The following is a 19,929-nucleotide window of genomic DNA, read 5'->3' on the forward strand; positions in this document are numbered from 1 at the left end:
TCTCCACATAAAAGCATATTTATACCAAAATAAGAAATACTCATACCTGTTAGACTAATTTTTTAAACTGGTCACATCATTATAACTAGTATTTACAAATGCCACCTTCCACTAATCATTTCATATTCACTTTGCCCTCAGCAAACATTTCCGTTGGTGATGGTGGTTTACCTGACAGGCTGACCCAGATGCATTTCGGTGAGTTTCTGCTGAATTGTTGACGTTCTTTATCACAGAACATGAAAATACTAAAAGCCTCCTTAAGAGACCTCCTACATTCCAGACATACTCTTCCTAACCTCTGTTGTGGAGCAGCACTCCAATTTCCCTGTGGTTGTCAGGGTTAATCACCAAGCCAGCAGAGTCGATCTCTCGTTTGGCCTGTAGATCCAGAGGCCTGAGCTCCAAATGGATGGCCAGTCTTATTCTGTTTTCAGCGGAATCCTTGTCATGCCCCCAGGTGGAAGCACTCGCCTCTTTGGAACTGAGACTTCTAGATCAGCAGAGTATAAAATCAGGAGATAGGAACCGAATTTTTTCTAGGTATTGCCACTTGGCTGGTGTCATAGGTGAGTTTTCGAAGGCTGCTGTAACTAATTACCATAGAGTGGGTGGTTGAAACAACAAACATTCCTTTCACAAAATTCTGGAGGATGGCAGGTCCAAGGTCAAGGTAGACCCCGTATCTGACAAGGGCCCGATTTCCAGTCTTCAAATGGTGGTCTTCCTGTTGTATCCTTACACGGGAGAGAGCAGAGACAGAGAAAGCAAGCTCTCAGGAGTCTCTTCCTAAGGGCACTAACCCCATGGTGAGGGCTCCACACTCATGACTCGTTTCACACTCATGTGTCACACTCACGGCACAAAGGCCCGGTTTCCCAATACCATCACAGGGGGACCTTGGCATGCCAACGTATACTTGGGAGAAACATGGATATTCAGCTGAGAACACTATTTCTCTGTTCCATCAAGAAGGCTGCTGGAGGATAAGGGAAAACATAGTAAGACCAGTGAAGTCCATGAGTTGGGCCCATTGTCACACTTTATTTGTTATGAAATGAGTTCCTTGATCAGAGCAATGGTGTGTGGTGTATGGAATAACACTGGGGTGGAAAAGGAATTCTCTAAGTCCATAGAAAGTGGTTTTGGCAGAAGAGTAACTGCATATCCAGAGTAAGCATCTCTTCCATTAAGAGTGAAGTTGCACCCCTTTTGTGATGGAACCACTCCAGTTTAACCGTCTGGCCACCAGGTAGCTGGCTGCTCACCATGAGGAACCGTGCCATTCTGGGGCCTTGGTGTTGCCCTCTGACGCTGGCAGGCTGGGCCCTCAGCAGGGGCCACAGCCAGGCCAGCCATACTGAGGGAAGTCCGCATTGCTAGGCCTAGGCAAAAACTCAGTCCCTGCTACCACGGCCACTTTGCTCATGAGGCCCACTGGGCTATGACAGGGTGGATAAAGAAGCTGACTAGCATCTCAAGCATGGGCCAAACTGTCTAGTTAACTATTAAACCTCATCTCTGCTGAAGTCATTTGTTGGGGAGCATTCATAAAGGACACATCTTCCTTCTGTGCACACAGAAAGGCCTCTCCACATATTCCTTCCTCAGGCCGCCCTTTCACCACCATTCCAACTGTGTTCTCTCCAAACCTTTGACCATCCAGCCACACCACTGGCCAAAGCCCATGACAAAGAATAGACTCATACCTCTAGACTTCTTTCCTTCTAGGCAAAACGGACGAGATATATTGCTTGTAGTTCTGTTGAGTCAAAGGATCCCCCTTCTCCTTGTGCTTCAGGGGTGTCCCAGAGAGCGGTTATAGTGCTTCTGCTCTCTGCTTTCAGGTGCTGCCTACATGGTGTGCAGAATCACCTGGAAACCAGGCTAGGGTCATTTTCCTTCACCCTTCAGTTTGCAGGGAATCGCCCAGGAGGCCACAGCTGTGGCTGAGAGGCAGAGTGTAATGTAGCAAGAGCAGGCCATGGCATTTGAGTCACCCCTCTCTTCCGGAAGGGAAAGGTGATCAAGGTTTCTGAGGTGTAAATTATGACACAAGACTAAAGAGTGGATATACCGGGGAGATGGGAGTGTGTGGGTTTGGCTGTAAAAGGGCAACATGACAGACCTTAGCAGTGATGGAACTGTCCGTTGTCTTGATATATCAATGCCAATATCTTGCTTATGATATTGTACCACAGTTTTTTAAGTTGTTACTTTTGGAGGAAATTTAGTAAAAGTTGTGTGGGATTTTTCTGTATCATTTTTACAAGTTTGTGTTGACTCTACAATTCTTTAATTTTTTTTAAAGTTTAATTAAAAGTTACAGTGACTTTCAAAAACATGCAGAGGGAAGAAAGACCAAAATAAAGTTAAACTGATACCTTCTCCATATCATATGAGAGACCAGAGAACAATGACAACTAAGAGAAAATAACTTTCAAATTGAATTCTATACCTGGGATAACTATATTTTAAGAAGGAAAACACAGTGGTGACATTTTTAGGTTAATAAAAATCTGAGGATGCCAAACGATCCTCATTAAAAGGAATTCTAGACGGTGGAAGGAGATCCTAGAAAGAAGCTTTGATACAAAAGAAAGAAATGTGAGCAAAAATGTTGCAAACATGCTGATAAATCCAAACTCACACTGAACACACAAAGCAATTAAAAATCACCTAGTGTGCATGAATTGGAGAAGGAAATGGCACCCCACTCCAGTGTTCTTCCCTGGAGAATCCCATGGATGGAGAAGCCTGGTAGGTTACAGTCCATGGGGTCGCACAGAGTCAGACACGACTGAAGTGACTAAGCAGTGTGTATGAATAAAATAAAAGATAAACATGAATTCCTGGATATATCAGAAAGCAGCTGCCTGATTAGAGTTAACATATTCTTGTGTGTTATGTTATACATGTAATATAAAATCATATGTTGCTGCTACTGCTGCTAAGTCACGTCAGTCATGTCCGACTCTGTGTGACCCCATAGACGGCAGCCCACCAGCCCACCAGGCTCCCCGTCTCTGGGATTCTCCAGGCAAGAACACTGCAGTGGGTTGCCATTTCCTTCTCCAATGCATGAAAGTGAAAGTGAAGTTGCTCAGTCATGTCTGACTCTTAGCGACCCCATGGACTATAGCCTACCAGGCTCCTCTGTCCATGGGATTCTCCAGGCAAAAGTACTGAAGTGGGTTGCCAAATCATATGTTATATAATACTTATTTTTGATGGAGTAAAGCGTTTGTAACTTAATCCTGGCAAGCCTCAGGGAAACTTTAATGTTTAATTGTGGATCCAAAATGAAAAGGCCGGAACGAGGACAGAAGTATAGGGCACAATCTTGAATGCTGTGACAGAGCACAAAGAATTGTGCTGGTAAGCGGAGGAAGGAGAAAATGAAGGGAAAGGGGAAAACAGGGAAGAAGCGGAGAAAGGGGGAAATGAAGCCAGTCCATTGACTGCTGTAGAGACAGCAGGTAAAAGTCAGCATAGGGCATTCAAAACAGACAAACTGCTGAAAGGTTAGACAAGAAAAAGGATTGCAAACACCAGAACAAAACTACAAAACTTGTTGTGTTCCCAAACTGAAACCCAAAACAGCAAAGAAGATATATAGAGAAAGATGAGACCTGGTACCAAATAAAGTCTTATCATAAAAGTGAAGAACTTACCTCTTCTATCAAAAGGAAAATATTTTTAAATAGGTTCATAAAGCAGAACTCAACTCTGCAATACAGAAAAACACACACACACAGAACCCAGTGATCCAAAAAGGCTAAAGAAAGTATCGGCAAATATATACCCAGCAAATGAAAACTAGAAGAAAACAGCTTGAAATCCTAACACCAGGCATGGTAACATTCAGTTATAAAGAGATTTAACACAGCAAAACACATTTAAAAGCAAAGATATAACAGAACAACTAGAAATACACCAAAAAGTATGGCTATCACCGATACAAAGTAGAAATAACAGAAGATGAAAGGAGACCAATATATATACATACATATATATATTGTATATATGCATACATACTAATATACATACATATATGTTAAAGATTTTAATATTAGGATAAATAAGGCAAGAGAAGAAAAAGTAAGTAAAGATACAAAAAAATTAAACGGCCTTATGATTATTTTGACATTACATCTCATAATTAAGACTAGACTTCCTTTTCAAATTCACAAGGACCAGTCACAAAATTAATCTCATATTAGTTTATTTAGTAATATTAAGAAATATCAGTATATTTATAAAGTAGATATTTCATAAATAAAGATAAGTATCTGATGATAAATCTCTGATGATAAAACTAGAAAATAAAAATAAAATTTAAAAATTCTCTTCTAACAGGAAATTTAAAAATTTTTCTATTAAATAACACAAGGTTGAAGGGAGATGCAAAAATTGTCAAAATTTCTAAAACTCAAAAGTAATATGTAAAATTACACATAAAAATTTATGGTGTGCATTTAAGGCACATCAAAAGAAAATTCATTTTCTTAAACATTTATATCAATACAAACGGAAATTAAAAAATAATTAAATTCCCACTCACAAATCTAGAAGTAGAAAAATGAAACAAACCAAAAGAAAATGCAAGGTAAGTAAAATAAAGATAGAAAGCTAAATTTAATTGTATAGCACATATAAAAACAGTGGAAACAATTAATGAATCAAAAGTCTGGGGATTAACAAAATGAAGTTTATAAGGCACTGAAGAAAAAAGGGGGTAACACACACAAAATAAGAAACAAATTACATGAAACCAAGAAAAGCAAGCAGCAGTCATAAAAGACTACTTAGCACACCTTTGTTCAGTAATATTGAAACATAGATGAAATGGACAGTTTCTTAAGTTTACTAAAATTGACTCTATTATAGATACAAAGTTAAGGAGGTCAAATTGCCATGGAAGAAAAAAAGAGAACTTTATTAAAAGAAACTTCACACATACACACACACACACACAGGTACACACAAAGGGCCCAGATGTCTTCATAGGGGAATTTCACTAACCTTTCGGAGACCTTAGAACTTCATCTTAAATAAATTGTTTAAGAACATGGAAAATGAAAAAAAGTCTCAGTTTATTTTCAATTGTGGAAGAATTATTCAATATTAGGAAATTAATAATTTAATTCTGTTATTAATCATCTATGGGAAACATCATTTGACTAACCCCACTGATGCTACATATATGACAAATTTCAATACTAATTTCTGATTTGTTAAAAAAAACACTCAATAATAATTATTTATGGGCGTGTCTTCTTTCCTCTTCTATCTGTTTGTCTCTCTCTCTGTCTCATTAAGAGACCGTAGAGAATTTTTCACTGTGATTTGAAATAAGAAATTTCCTCCACTACTTTCTCTATTCTTTATCATCATACTTAAATTATTAGCTCCTGGAATTAGACAAAAATGAAATACTGAAAGCATAAAATTGGATGACATTGAATTTGTCATTTGTAGATACTGTGATATCTATTTGTAGATACTGTGATTAAAAACTGGAGAACACTAGAGAATTAATGATCAATTAACTCAGACCTCAGGAGAATTCAGAAGCAAGTAGGCTGTAAAAGTAATATAAAATAAACATTTATATGCATGAATAATAACTAATTTCTATAATATATGTAGACATTTAGTATATGAAAAAGTATTTAAAAATAGTAGGGTGAAGTTGAAATTTTGACTTCCCAGGTGGCTCAGTGGTAAAGAATCCACCTGCCACTGCAGGATATGCAGGAGACTTGAGGTCAATCCCTGGGTCAGGAAGATCCCCTGGAGGAGGAAATGGCAACCGACTCCAGTATTCTTGCCCAGGAAATCCCATGGACAAAGGAGCCAGGCAGGCTAGAGTCCATCGGGTTGCAAAGAGTTGGGCATGACTGAGCAACTGAGCACAAAGTTAAACTTTTGAATGAGTAGTGTGTGGAGATCTGGATAACAAGCTGGAAAATGTCAAAATACAACATGCCTCACATAATACATCTGAATGTGCTCCAAATGGATTAGAGATATGTAAGTGATCAGAATAAATCATGAGTGAATGTTTTTATAACTTGAGTGTATGGGGAAGGTTTCCAACTATTATTTATTTACGTATTTAAATAGAGATGCAATAAAATACTGATAAATCTGACTACAGGAGAACATTTTAAATTTGTAGGATGAGAAAAATACAAACAAATCAAATGAAAAATGACAAATGGGAAGAAATTACTTGCAACATATACTGCAGAAAATCAGAAAATTTCAAAATTTGAGGACAAGATATGAAGAAATCTTACAGAAAAAAGTGCAAAGGGCATGAAAAGATAATTTCCTAAAACAGAAATTAGCCACAAATATTTTTAAATGTTCAATACTACTCATAACAAGAAAAATGAAAATTAGAACTATGTTGAGGTATTATTTCTCACATCTAAGTTCAAAAAAATGATCTTTTAAAACAATTAGATCTTGTTTTCTAAATATTGTTGTTGCTGTTGTTTAGTTGCTAAGTCTTGTCCGACTCTTTTTGTGATCTCAAGTACTGCAGCATTCCAGCTTCCCTGTCCTCCACTATCTCCTGGAGTTTGCTCAAGTTCATGTCCATTGAGTCAATGATGCTATTTAACCATCTTATCCACTGGCACCCTCTTCTTCTTTTGCTTAAAATTTTATAAGTATTGTTTTTAATTAAAAGAAACCAGGGAGAAAGTATGACTTAAGGGCTGAGAAAAGGAAATTATAAGTCAGCCTGGAAAAACCTCTTGTACAAGAAAGTAAGGATGTGCTCAGAAATAGATACCATCAGAAAATTACTGGAGCTAATCAGTGAATTTAGCAAAATTTCAGGATACAAAATCAATGAATAGAAATCACTTGCATTCCTATATACTAACAATGAAAAATCAGAAACAGAAATTAAGGAATCAATCCATTCACAATTGTTAAAAAAAAAAGTATAAAATATCTAGGAATAAACCTACCTAAGGAAACAAATTCTTCAAGAGATGGGAATACCACACCACCTTACCTACCTTCTGAGAGCAGGTCAAGAAGCAACAGTTAGAAAAGGACAGGGAACAAGAGACTGGTTCCATAATGGGAAAGGAGTATGTCAAGGCTGTATATTGTCACCCTGCTTATTTAACTTATATGCAAAATACATCATGCAAAATGCTGGGCTGGATGAAGCACAAGCTGGAATCAAGATTGCTGGGAGAAATATCAATAACTTCAGATATGCAGATGACACCACCCTTATGGCAGAAAGAGAAGAGGAACTAAAGAGCCTCTTGATGAAGGCAAAAGAGAAGAGTGAAAAAGCTGGCTTAAAACTCAACATTCAAAAAACTAACATCATGGCATCTGGTCCCATCAGTTCAATACAAATAGATGGGGAAACAATGGAAACAGTGACAGACTTTGTTTTCTTGGGCTCCAAAATCACTGCAGATGGTGACTGCAGCCATGAAATTGACGCTTGCTCCCTGGTAGAAAGACTATGACCAACCTAGACAGCATATTAAAAAGCAGAGACGTTACTTTGCCGACAAAGGTCTGTCTAGTCAAAGCTATGATTTTTCCAGTAGTCATGTATGGATGTGAGAGTTGGACTATAAAGGAAGCTAAGGGCTGAAGAATTGCTGCTTTTGAACTATGGTGTTGGAGAAGACTCTTGAGAGTCCCCAGGACAGCAAGGAGATCCAACCAGTCCATCCTAAAGGAAATCAGTCCTGAATATTCATTGGAAGGACTGATGCTGAAGCTGAAGCTCCAATAGTTTGGCCACGTGATGTGAAGAACTGACTCATTGGAAAAGATCCCGATGCTGGGAAAGACTGAAGGCAGGAGGAGAAGAGGGTGACAGAGGATGAGATGGTTGGATGGCAACACCGACTCTGTGGGCCTGAGTTTGAGTAAGCACTGGGAGTTGCTGATGGACAGGGAGGCCTGGCATGCTGCAGTCCATGGGGTCACAAAAAATCAGACATGACTGAGTGACTGACTTGAACTGAAGGAGACAAAAGAACCATATACAGAAAATTATAAGACACTGATGAAAGAAATCAAAGACAACATAAACAGATGGAGAGATATTCATGTTCCTGGGTAGGAAAAATCAATATTAATAAAATGATTATTCTACTAAATGCAATCTACAGATTCAATGTGATCCCTATCAAATTACCAATGGCATTTTTCACAGAACTAGAACAAAAATTTTCACAATTCATATGGAAACACAAAAGGTCCTGAATAGCCAAAGCAATCTTGAGAAGGAGGAATGGAGCTAGAGGAATCAACCGTCCTGACTTCAGACTATACTACAAAGTTGCAGTCATCAAGATAGTATGGTACTGGTACAAAAACTGAAACATAGACCAATGGAATAAGTGAGTAAGCCCAGAGATAAACCCACACACCTATGAGGAACTTATCTTTGACAAGGCAAGAACATACAATGGAGAAAAGACAGACTCATCAATAAGAGGTGCTGGGAAAACTGAAGAGTCACATATGAAAGAATGAAATTAAAACACCTCCTAACACCATACACCATCCCCAAGAAAAAGAAATGCAAAAAGGCAAAATGGCTGTCTGACAAGGCCTTACAAATAGCTGAGAAAAGAAGAGAAGCTAAAGGCAAAGAGGAAAGGAAAGATGTACCCATTTGAATGCAGAGTTCTAAAGAATAGCAAGGAGAAATAAGAAAGCCTTCTTCAGTGAACAATGAAAAGAAATAGAGGAAAACAAAAGAATGGGAAAGACTAGAGATCTCTTCAAGAAAATCAGAGATACCAAAGGAACATTTCATGCAAAGATGGGCACAATAAAGGACAGAAATGGTATGGACCTAACAGAAGCACAAGATATTAAGAAGAGGTGGCCATAATACACAGAAGAACTGTACAAAAAAGATCTTCACGACCCAGATAAACACAATGGTGTGATCACTCACCCAGAGCCAGACATCCTGGGATGCAAAGTCAAGTGGGCCTTAGGAAGCATCACTACAAACAAAGCTAGTGGAGGTGATGGGAATTCCAGTTGAGCTATTTCAAATCCTAAAAGATGATGCTGTGAAAGTGCTGCACTCAACATGCCAGCAAATTTGGAAAATGCAGCAGTGGCCACAGGACTGGAAAAGATCAGTTTTTATGAATTTTTTAAAAGACTCTGGCTCCTTGGAAGAAAGGCTATGACCAACCTAGAAAGCATTTTAAAAGGAGACATTACTTTACCTAGACAAAGGTCCGTCTAGCAATATGTGAATCATGAACTTCCTGATATTCAAGCTGGTTTTAGAAAAGGCAGAGGAACCAGAGATCAAATTGCCAACATCCGCTGGATCATGGAAAAAGCAAGAGAGTTCCAGAAAAACATCTATTTCTGCTTTATTGACTATGCCAAAGCCTTTGACTGCGTGGATCACAATAAACTGTGGAAAATTCTGAAAGAGATGGAAATACCAGACCACCTGGCCTGCCTCTTGAGAAACCTGTATGCAGGTCAGGAAGCAACAGTTAGAACTGGACATGGAACAACAGACTGGTTCCAAATAGGAAAAGGAATATGTCAAGGCTGTATATTGTCACCCTGATTATTTAACTTCTATGCAGAGTACATCATGAGAAACGCTGGACTGGAAGAAACACAAGCTGGAATCAAGATTGCCGGGAGAAATATCAATAACCTCAGATATGCAGATAACACCACCCTTATGTCAGAAAGTGAGGAAGAACTAAAGAGCCTCTTGATGAAAGTGAAAGAGGAGAGTGAAAAAGTTGGCTTAAAACTCAACATTCAGAAAACTAAGATCATGGCATCCGGTCCCATCACTTCATGGCAAATAGATGGGAAAACAGAAGAAACAGTGGCTGACTTTATTTTTCTGGGCTCCAGGATCACTGATGATGATGATGATTGCAGCCATGAAATTAAAAGATGCTTACTCCTTGGAAGGAAAGTTATGACCAACCTAGATAGCATATTCAAAAGCAGAGACATTACTTTGCCAACAAAGGTCCGGCTAGTCAAGGCTATGATTTTTCCAGTGGTCATGTATGGATGTGAGAATTGGACTGTGAAGAAGGCTGAGCACTGAAGAATTGATGCTTTTGAACTGTGGTGTTGGAGAAGACTCTTGCGAGTCCCTTGGACTGCAAGGAGATCCAACCAGTCCATTCTGAAGGAGATCAGCCCTGGGATTTCTTTGGAAGGAATGATGCTAAAGCTGAAACTCCAGTACTTTGGCCACCTCATGCGAAGAGTTGACTCATTGGAAAATACTCTGATGCTGGGAGGAATTGGGGGCAGGAGGAGAAGGGGACGACAGAGGATGAGATGGCTGGATGGCATCACTGACTCGATGAACGTGAGTCTGAGTGAACTCCGGGAGTTGGTGATGGACAGGGAGGCCTGGCGTGCTGTGATCCATGGGGTCGCAAAGAGTCGGAGATGACTGAGCGACTGAACTGAACTGAACTGAACTGAGTTAAAGCTATGGTTTTACCAGTAATCATGTATGGATGTGAGAGTTGAACTATAAAGAAAGCTGAGCCCTGAAGAATTAATGCCTTTGAACTGTGGTGTTGGAGAAGACTCTTGAGGGTCCCTTGGACTGCAAGAATATCTAACCAGTCCATCCTAAAGGAAATCAGTCCTTAATATTCATTGGAAGGACTGATGCTGAAGCTGAAACTCCAAAACTTTGGCCACCTGATGCGAAAGAACTGACTTATTAGAAAAGACCCTGATGCTGGGAAAGATTGAAGGCAGGAGGAGAAGGGAACTACAGAGGATGAGATGTTTGGATGGCATCACTGATGCAGCAGATATGAGTTTAAGAAGGCTCTGGGAGTTGATGATGGACCTGGAAGGCTGGTGTGTTGCATGTAGTCCATGGGGTTGCAAAGAGTTGGACACAACTGAGCGACTGAACTAATAACACTATACACAATGATAAACTTAAAATGGATTAAAGACCTAAACATAAGATCAGAAACTATAAAACTCTTAGAGGAAAACATAGGCAGAACACTCGATGACATAAATCAAAGCAAGATCCTCTATGACCCATGTTCTAGAATAATGGAAATAAAAACAAAAATAAACAAATGAGACCTAATTAAACTTAAAAGCTTTTGCACAGCAAAGATACTATAAAAAGGTGAAAAGACAACCCTCAGAATGGGAGCAAATAAAAACAAATGAAACAACTGACAATGGATTAATTTCTAAAATATACAAGCAGCTCATACAACTCAATACCAGAAAAACAATCAACACAATCAAAAACTGGGGAAAAAGTCCTAAACAGACATTTCTTCAAAGAAGACATACAGATGACTAATAAGCACATGAAAAGATGCTCGATGTCACTCATTATTAAAGAAATGCCAATCAAAACTGTGACGAAACATCACCTCACACCAGTCGGAATGGCCATCTTCAAAAAGTCTACAAACGATAAATGCTGGAGAGGCTGTGGAAAAGGGAACCCTCTTGCACTATTGGTGGGAATGTAAATTGATGCAGCCTCATGGAGAACAGTACGGAGAGTTCTTTAACAAACTAGGAATAAATCCACCATATGACCCTCTAGTAGGCATATCCCTTGAGGAAACCAAAGTTGAAAAAGACAGTGTATCCCATTGGAGCACTATTTACAATAGTTAGAACATGGAAGCAACCAACGTAGAGTCCATTGACAGATGAATGGATAAAGAAGCTGTGGTACATATATACTATGGAATATTACTCAGCCATACAAAGGAACACATTTGAGTCAGTTCCAACGAGGTGGATGTGCCGAGAGTGAAGTAAGTCAGAAAGAGAAAGATAAATATTGTATACTAATATGTATATGGAATCTAGGAGGATGATACTGATGAAATTTTTTTAAATTTTATTTTATTTTTAAACTTTACATAATTGTATTAGTTTTGCCAAATATCAAAATGAATCCGCCACAGGTATACATGTGTTCCCCATCCTGAACCCTCCTCCCTCCTCCCTCCCCATACCATCCCTCTGGGTCGTCCCAGTGCACTAGCCCCAAGCATCCAGTATCGTGCATCGAACCTGGACTGGCATCTCGTTTCATACATGATATTTTACATGTTTCAATGCCATTCTCCCAAATCTTCCCACCCTCTCCCTCTCCCATAGAGTCCATAAGACTGTTCTATACATCAGTGTCTCTTGTTACCATCTTTCTAAATTCCATATATATGCGTTAGTATACTGTATTGGTGTTTTTCCTTCTGGCTTACTTCACTCTGTATAATAGGCTCCAGTTCTGTAGGGTAGCAATGCAGTCATGGATGTGGCAGGGACAGGGGTGGGTGGAGAAGGGAGTTGGTGAGCTGTATGGAGAGAGTAACATGGAACTTACATTACCATGTGTAAAATAGGTAGCCAATAGGAATTTTCTATATGACTCAGGGAACTCAAACAGGAGGTCTGTAACAACCTAGGGTGGTGGGATAGGAAGGGAGATGGGAGGGAGTTTCAAGGGGGAGGGGACATATGTATACCTATGACTGATTCATGCTGATGTTTGGCAGAAACCAACAAAATTCTGGAAAGCAATTATCTTCAACTAAAAAATAAATAAAACAAATACATTGGAGACATGCTAAAAGGAGCCAGGCGTCAGGTTAAAGAGGCCCCTGCTCTTTAAACCTTGGATACCTTGAGTATAACAATAAATAAGAACAGTGAGAGATTAAAATGCATTGAGTAAGACAAGTCATGAGTTCATATCAAAAACAGTAATAGAGGAAGCAGGGTAGTGCTTCCTCACCATAAAACACCAATTCATACATGCAGAAGAAACAATTGAGTTAGCAGTTCTCCATTTTACAGCTAGCAGACAAGAATCATCAATGAAAGCTAAAACTAAAATGCTTAAATATTCTTAAAGAATCCCCTCCAAAGAATATTTAACAATATAAGAAGGAAAAAGCAGCTTCACAGGGGAGAAGGCTGGCAGATACTAATTTAACCAAGGGATTAACATGACCCGCAGTAGGACAAACCAGCATTACTTGCCCATGTTATGGTGCTCTGAGAAAAGCAACATTACTTACATCGTATCTCTGCCCAAAATACATAACCTGAATCTGATCATGAGGAAACAGCAGACAGACTCAAACTGAGATGCATTCTATAAAATCACTTGTCTCTATGGAAACTGTCATGATGCTACGAAAGGCCAAGCAATTGCCCTAGATTAAAAGCAGACTAAAAGGCATGATAACTGGCAATAATTGTGTTATCCTGTATAGGAATTTGGACCAGTGGGGGGAAAATGATATTGAAGATATAACTGGAACAATTAACAAAATTAGACTGTGGACTGTATAATATATGAAAATTTTCATATGATTCTTACACATTTCTTTTTAAACTTGTGAATATTTCATATTAAGTAGTCTTTTAAGATTTGGGGCAACTTTACAAGCTGACATTCAGAAATGCAGAATGAAGAAGAGCCAAAAGGATAAATTCAGAGTACTAAAAAGTAGATATTAAGAACAATTTTTAAAGTTATACTAATAAAAAAGTGGCAGTGATGCAAGTATAGACAAATAGATCAAGAGAACAGCTAATAAAAATGCATTCATATATGGTCACATGATTTATACAAACTGAGTGGTAAAAAGAGAGCATTTTAAATAAGTCACGTTAAATCAATTGGTTATCAGTATGGAAGTAAATAAAATATTGACTCATAAATTAAACCATATATTCAAATTAATTCAAAATGAAGCTTAGACCTAAAAGGAGCTTTCTTCTAAAGCTTCTAGAAGAAAATACAGTAGACTATTTTTATAACCTCTGGATAGGCAATGATTTGCTAACTAGCATGCAAAGCAATAAGGTTATTAAAAGACTATTTGCAGAGAATAAAGGCAAACTATCAACTGACAGAAGATATTCGTCACACACATTAAAAGACTCATATCAAAAATGCCAGAATCTTCTACAAACAAAAAGTAGACAAACAGCCTAGCTTAAAAATGGGAAAGAGACTTGAATGATACTTTCTAAAAGGAGATATTATAGAATCCACCTGCAATTCAGGAGACCCTGGTTTGATTCCTGGGTCAAGAAGATCCACTGTAGAAGGAATAGGCTACACATTCCAGTATTCTTGGGCTTCCCTCGTGGCTCAGCTGGTAAAGAATCTGCCTGCAATGCGGGAGACCTGGGTTCGATCCCTGGGTTGGGAAGATCCTCTGGAGAAGGGAAAGGCTATCCACTCCAGTATCCTGGCCTGGAAAATTCCATGGACTGTATAGTCTCTGGGGTCGCAAAGAGTCGGACACGACTGAGCAACTTTCACGACTTTGAAAGGAGCTCAATGAAATTAAAGCCAGAATGAAATATCAGAACGACTATAACCAAACAAAACTGATCTCAGAGAGACGGCAGTGAGCATTTCTGAAGGGAGGCCTTAGTTTCCTGCCCAGGAATTGAACCTGGGTAACCTGGATGAAAACCAGGTATTCTAGCCACGAGACTACCAGGGCTTAGAGGGCAGAAGCAAATTTCCCTGGCTCTTTCCTCCATTTGAAAGCAAGAATGTCTCAAGGAGGTAAAAACTGTAAAAACAGGTACAAAGTTTATGATTAGAGGCACAGGACAATGTATGGGAGAGTACACAGAGAGACTATTTATTCAAGACACAAGCAAGGCAGAAACATACACCCAGTGAGGAATGCAGGCATCCTGAATGTGGAGGAACATAACCAGAGAGGAGTGTGGTGTCCTCAATGAGGAAGGCACTAAAAAGTTGATTTAAATCACTTACATTGGACAGTCCTTCTGGGTCTTGTTTACCTTTGGCCGATTATCTTGTTTTTTCCTTCACATCTCACTAGTCCTAGGACCCTCCGCAAGATGCTTGCACAACTTTTTTCTAAGATGGATTTCAATGTAGAGGCCTGTGGGTACATGTACACACTTATAATAGGGTGGGCCCTCTCCCTTTTTGACCCCTAAGAAGCCTTCCTGCACATGTGCAGACAGGGAAGTCTTCCTGGACCTCAGGAGTGGGCATCTTATCTCTTTAGCAGAACTCAACTTTTGCCACTAGCTTTGTCCTTGAAGTGCCTGGGTGAGAACAAAGGCTTGGTTTTATTCCACTCGAACAAACACCAGGTGCCCAGCTCAGGCGCACATCTATCTCCCACCTCAGGATGAGGAGGTCACATTTTACAGTTATATACGAAGCTCAATGATGCTTTTGAACTGTGGTGTTGGAGAAGACTCTTGAGAGTCCCTTGGACTGCAAGGAGATCCAACCAGTCCATCCTAAAGGAGATCAGTCCTGAGTGTTCATTGGAAAGACTGATGCTGAAGCTGAAACTCTAATACTTTGGCCCCCTGATGCGAAGAGCTGACTAATTTGAAAAGACCTTAATGCTGGGAAGGATTGAAGGCGGGTGGAGAAGGGGACAATAGATGATGAGATGGTTGAATGGCATCACCAACTCAATGGACATGAGTTTGAGTAACCTCTGGGAGTTGGTGATGGACAGGGAGGCCTGGCGTGCTGCGGTTCATGGGGTTGCAAAGAGTTGGACATGACTGAGCGACTGAACTGAACTGATGGAGCTCATACCCAGACAATGGGTGGTAATGGATACTGCTACTTTTGAAATCTCTAGTAATGTTTATTATCACTAAACAAAAAAGCCTTCCCTGTGATCTAAAAAGTCCATTTAGGTCAGATAGCCAAGAGAAATCAGCACATATGCCAAACCAAAAGACATGCACGAGTATGTTCATGTCAGCTAAATATTGTGTGCTATACTGAATACCACAGTGAAATACCACATGCAGAACAAGAAGTAATGGATGCTTGCTACCTGTGACATTGTGGATACATCCAGAACATATTATGTTGGATGAGAGAGCCAGAGGTAATATAGGACACACTACACAATTCCATGTGAGATTCAAGAGCAGGCAAAACCAGTCCATTGCGATGGAACATGAAATAGTGATTACCAGAGTTAGTGTTGGCCGCAAAGCTAGCTTAGCACCCAGGAGAGGGCTTTGGGAAAATGTTTTTTATCTTAATCTGGGCTATAAACACATGCTATTCTTATACATATGGTATATACATGTGTAAAAATACATTGACCCATACATTTAAGATGAGTGCATTTTGTTTGTGTGTAGTGTTGCTGTTTTTCATTCACTCAGTCATGTCTGACTCATTGAGACCTCATGGACTGCAGCATGCCAGTCTTCCCTGTCCTTCACTATCTCCCAAAATTTGCTCAAATTCATGTCCTTTGAGTCAGTGATGCTACCCAACTGTCTCATCTGGTTGCCCTCTTCAATAAAAACAACCTACAGGGGTGGGGTGGGGAGGGAGGTGGGAGGTAAGGGACTTAGGTATTCCTATGGCTGATTCAGGCCAATGTTTGGCAGAAACCAACACAATACTGTAAAGCAATTATCCTTCAACTAAAAATAAATTAACAAAATTATTTAAAAGCTGAGCAAGAACTTTAAAAAAAAAACATGAAACATCGTAATGCAATTCAGAAGTATACTTTTGAGAGTGTGAGAGATTTTATTCAAAGAGAAAACCCAGAATCAGTAAAAAATAAGACCAGCTGATGCAGCAGTTCAATTATCCTCCATAGCTGGCCACCTTCTTTGCACCTGTAGGAGGTTAAGTCAGGCTATGCAAGGGATTCTGAAGTATTTGTTGGAGAAGCTACAAGATGGTCTCAAGTACAGGTAATCCAGTTTCGCCACCATCTAGGGCTCTTCCTTCCAGTCTCCAGCCAGACGCAGCGGCCACCCCAGGTCTTCCCTGGAAGCCTTGAATCTGGATCAGATGCCAACACTTGAAACAGACAGCACGCATCACTGGAGAATGTTCCATACTCTCAGAAGTGCATGTGCTCCAACCCTTACCTCTCAGGTTACTTTTTATTTCCCCTTTCCTACTAACTAGGGGAATGGAATGCAAATGCTGCTCGCCCAAGTGGAACCGAATTGTCAGCTTCTTTAGAACTGAGGACAGAGAGGGCTGAGGCAATAAAATCCCTACAAAAAACCGGAGAGTGAGCACTGCACATGCTCCGAAAAGCATCTTCGAAGCCCCCCTCTCCCGCGGCAACCCCCACCCCCACACCTTTCTCCTTCTCTCACTATCTGCCCCTCCCTTTCCCGCCTGCCCCACCACACGGTCCCCTGTCCCCATGCTGATTAAGCTGGGCAAAGCAGGAAAATCAAAGCCAGAAAGATTTTCCTTTGAAGAGTGTAGATTCTTGACCTTGAATTTTGCTTTCACACTTCTGCCCAGGAAGCTTGCTTTGAATTTGCCTTTCCTTAACTCACTTAGCTTTAAAAAAAAAAAAAAAATCTTTTTTCAGACAGCACCATGGAAGGGGGTGCTTTCTATGGTAAAATATTCAAGCCTGTCAAGCTGACCGGTTAAGTCTAATAAATGGAGTCAAGAGCCGGAAGAGATGATGATAACAGATTGAAAATATGCAAGAAAGGAAAAGAATAAACAATAAAGAGATGTAAAAAACGCATCACATTTTCTTTTCTACTGTTTGTATTGTAAAAACTTCGCTGGACACTTGCCATTATACTGAAATTTTGCAAATATATTCAAGTATCCGCCTGTTTCTATTACAAACAACTTGAAAGCATCTGTAGTCACGTTCAAATAATACAGAATACAGCAAGGAGTCTGAAATATTGGTAGAAGAACCAAGCAACAAATGTTTACTGAGCTCCTATTCATCTGAGAAGCAGTATGACATAGTGATTAAGAGATGTTGGCATCTGCTGCTGGGGTGTTAACTCCAAGTCCTCAACTTCCTAGCTGTGGAATAACAATTTCTCTGTGTGTTTCATCCATCTTTGAAATGGGTATAGTGTTGTGAGAGTTAAAATTAGTTCATTTATCAATGTCTAATAGTTATTTTACTCAAGTTCCCATTACTGTGTTTAAAACTGAGGCATAGATGAATTGTTTCTTTCTACATGCTGTTTTCTCACAGCACACTTAAGTATTTGGAGACAACATATTTCAAAAGCAATTAACAAATAGATCATCATCTAACTGATTTCTGAAACACTCAACTTCATTGTTGGATAGAGAAAATGAAATATTAGAGCTGCTGCTGCTGCTGCTGCTAAGTCACTTCAGTTATGTCTGACTTTGTGTGACCCCATAGAGAGCAGCCCACCTGTCCCTGGGATTCTTCAGGCAAGAACACTGGAGTGGGTTGCCATTTCCTTCTCCAATGTATAAAAGTGAAAAGTGAAAGTGAAGTCACTCAGTTGTGTCGGACTTGTAGCGACCCCATGGACTGCAGCCTACCAGGCTTCTCTGCCCATGGGATTTTCCAGGCAAGAGTACTGGAGTGGGTTGCCATTGCCTTCTCCAGAAATATTAGAGTATGATAAATGTTGATATTCCCTTGAAGCTGGAAGAAGTGTTGAAGCTGTTGAAAGTGGCAGAATGTAGGAAGATTGGGAGTCTTCTTCCTGTCATGACCTGAGTGAGAAAGATGTGGAAGGCAGTGGGGAATGTCATAAGGACCCTGGGAAATGATGAACTGGAGCAAGCTCAAGGCACAGAGACAGACAGAGATAGGAAGATGACAATGCAAAGAAGGCCAAGGGCTTGACTGTTAAAGTGTATCTGTATACACACTTTATGTAAGTTGCTTCAGTCATGTCTGACTCTCTGCGACCCTATGGACCATAGCCCGCCAGGCTCCATGGGATTCTCTCTGTCCATAGGCTTCTCCAGGCAAGAATACTGGGGTGGGTTGTCATGCCCTCCTCCAGGGGATCTTCTCTGCCCAGGGAGTGAATGGTCTCTTGCATCTCCTTCACTGGCAGGTGGGTTCTTTACCACTAGCTGTACTTGAGAAACTCCCTATATATACCTACATCTATCTGTCTATTTATCTATGTGTGTGTGCTAAGTTGCTTCAGTCATGTCCAGCTCTTTGCGACCCCATGGACTGTAGCCCACTAGGCTCCTCTGTCCAGATTCTCCAGGCAAGAATCCTGGAGTGGGTTTCCATGCCCTCTTCCAGGGGATCTTCTTGACCCAGGAATTGAACCTACATCTCTTACGTCTCCTGCACTGGTAGGTGGGTTCTTTACCACTATTACCACCCAGGAAGCCCCTATGCATCTATTATATATCTATATATCCTCATTATCAACAACTTTACTCTGTAACCACGTTCATGTTGGTGAACTCAGAAATAAAGAGGAAAAAACCAGGCAATTTCCTACTTGCTGCTGCTGCTGCTAAGTCGCTTCAGTCGTGTCCGACTCTGTGCGACCCCATAGATGGCAGCCCACCAGGCTCCCCCGTCCATGGGATTTTCCAGGCAAGAGTACTGGAGTGGGGTGCCATTTGCCTTTTCCGATTTCCTACTTACCCTTGCATATATCCTATGAACACAGCTGTTTGACAATATATTAAAGAAACATCATATCCTTATAATTCTATGAACAGTAGTTCAGAATAAAAAAAAATACTTTCTAAGACCTATTTTTTTCTCCAATATAAAAGCCAACTTCTTAGTGAATGTAGTCTAAGGTATGCTGATTTGTAATATGGTGAAAGATTTACATTCTGAATGGTTATTACTAATGAAAACAAATGCAATTTTCAGTCTAAGTCTGAAAATATATTCAATGAACTGCGTATCATACTTCAGCCACATGTCTTTTGCTTTTACCTAGATAGAGGTCTTGGTCTCCAACCTTCAACATTCTCTTTCACTACTGCTGCTCATTGGTATGTATTAGTCGCTCTGTGTGTGAAAGGTGCACTCGGGGGTTGCTTTTTTCAAAGTACTGCCCAGCAAGCCACTTTTCCATGCACAATCTCAGCAGTGCGCTGAAGGG

The sequence above is a fragment of the Bos javanicus genome, chromosome 21, assembly GCF_032452875.1.
Source record: "Bos javanicus breed banteng chromosome 21, ARS-OSU_banteng_1.0, whole genome shotgun sequence".
NCBI lineage: Eukaryota > Metazoa > Chordata > Mammalia > Artiodactyla > Bovidae > Bos > Bos javanicus.